The sequence below is a fragment of the Pteropus alecto genome, unplaced genomic scaffold (assembly GCF_000325575.1).
Source record: "Pteropus alecto unplaced genomic scaffold, ASM32557v1 scaffold5, whole genome shotgun sequence".
Taxonomy (NCBI): Eukaryota; Metazoa; Chordata; class Mammalia; order Chiroptera; family Pteropodidae; genus Pteropus; species Pteropus alecto.
Window position 1 is genome coordinate 525433 of NW_006441953.1, and position 2493 is coordinate 527925.

Genomic DNA, 2493 nt, shown 5'->3' on the forward strand with positions numbered 1-2493 from the left:
ATACATAGCAGTTTGAGTTATCATGAACTAAAGCAATACTTCTCAGGGCTTTGAATCAAGAGTAGTCTTGAACTTCAGCTGTCATAGTGCACACCAGTATTTCTGTAATTCCAGCAATAAAGTACTTTTTGCCCCCACAGGAACGGAAGAAGCCATCTGGTATGGTGCTGTACATAGTAATATGTTATTTTGGGGCCTTTACTTCATCTGAGCCCCCTCACATTTGGAGAACTGATTTTTATTTAAAAAGTGATTTTCTCATGGTCTTGTTGTTTTTCATCATACCTGATATCATAGGTGGAGAAGTCTAGGGTATGCAACATTTTAGAGAGCTAGTCTTGTCATTTAGGGCATTATTCTTACACCAGTTTCAATTAGTCAGGTCAGAATTTTCCAGCTGTTCTCTCCACCTACTACAAATACATAAAATCCTACCAAAGCCCTTTCACTGGTAAACACTTCTTTTGTTTAATTTAGGACACACAACGTTACTTAGTCCTGGGTTTGCTGTATCAGAATTATTTCACATGAGCCTGAGAACACAATATTGTAAGTTATCCTTTGAGATTGAGGCAGAGTTAGATGGAAACTCTGAAAATTGAGAATACAAAACATTCTTAGATTTCTCCCTTTTCCATCATTTCAACCAAACTTTAGCTTCTCAGTTTTACCTTCCTACATTCACTTTAAAAGGATAGGTTGTTATACAATGGATGCCATACCACAGATCACCACCCAGGCTTGCGGCACTCATTCCAACCGCTGCTGGGAGCAAGAGCGGTGACAACTTTCAGCTGAGCCCTTCTCCAATAATTGCCCTCACCCAAAGCCAATACCCTTTTTTGGAGGTGGACATCCTAATAAATAGTCATAGTCTCCCACTCAGTTTTCGGAACCGGAGTCTTGGTCCAAGTCCAGCTCAAAAGTATATCTATTGGACTCATGGATGCATTTAGTGGTAATTTCCTTGGTCCCCAAATATATAATCCCAGTGGACATATTTAGTTGGACCTTATGTAGGTGGCAGAACATATTGATGTTTTGGCCTATAGCGGGAACAGCCAAGAGTAAATGGACACGTGCAGCCACCATGGCCTAAGAACATAGTGACCCGGAGTTCAGACCTCTCAGTAGTGAGAGTCTGGATTACCCTATTAGTGTGTGAGCTGACCAGCGGAGGGAATAACAGAGAAAATGGGAATCTAGAAAGGTTGTAGAGAAGGAAATGATGTTCAGTTGTGCCACTGGGACCATCTGCAGTGGCAGGTATGTAATTTCTCCCACTAAACTTCCTCTATCAGTTTCTCCAGGAAAAAAATCAGAATTCTGCAAGAGCTTGACCCAGAATTTATTATATGACACAAATGAGTCTGAATGGATCAAGCAATGGACCAGGGTAGATGCTATAATGTGGCACTCAGATCTCTTCCTCATGTCTGAGGCCAGCATCACGGAAGATGTTGGAAATATTGGTGGCTAAGTGTTCACCATTGAGTTAACACCTCAGTAACTGTCTTCGGCATGAGTGCTGTAGTTTTAAAAAGTTTCAAAACATATTTAATGTTGTTTTGATCATTATGTACTATTATTTCTAAAGTTAACTCAGTCAAAAAATTAATGTAGCTTTGTGATTACAGGAAAAATTTTTAAATCTAATTTTAATTTAAAATCTTGTTTTTATTATAGAGAAGAAATACTAACAAAGGACTTTCAAGCTTAAAATATGTAACGTGAAGGAAAAATTCAGTTAAACCTAGACTTTACGAAGATATAGGATAAAAAAATAACACTGAACAATTTATTCTGCTGGAGTATATTTTAATGTTTTCTAAATAGATGTTGTTAAATTACTATGCTATTTACAGTCCATTGGAAACTTTAACAAGGTGGTGTAATCATTTCACTTAAAAAGATCAGTATTTACCACATACTGGAACTTGCATCATTTGCAACTTTTTAAAACTCTGGTGAAAATTTTGGATGGCTATTTAAAAATGTGGCAGAGGATCTACTTTTACAGAATTCTTTTAGATATGCTACAAGCAAAAAAGTTTGAGGAACATTCGTCTGGGTTTCATAAGTAAAAAATGGAATTAATGCCAGACCAAATGGACACACACATATATTGGCATGTTGCAGTATTTTTTCATATCCTCACCAACATTTGAATGATCACATTTTAAACTTTTTAAAAAACTAATATAAATGTGCATATATATTGGTGTCTTATTGTGCTTTTAGTTTGCATTTCCCTAATTACTAGTCAGATTGAGCATCTTTTCATATGTTTATCAGTCATATTAATTTCCTTTTACTGTAGGGCACCTTTTCAGACTTTTGCCTATATTTTTTCTTTTGGGTTGTTGGTGTTTTTCTAATTGCTTTGAAGGGATTCTTAACATATCCTGGTTACTAACATTTTCCGTTATATGTGTAGAAGATGCTCTCTTCCAGTTCATGACTTGCATTTGTATTCTCTTTAGAATGTGATAA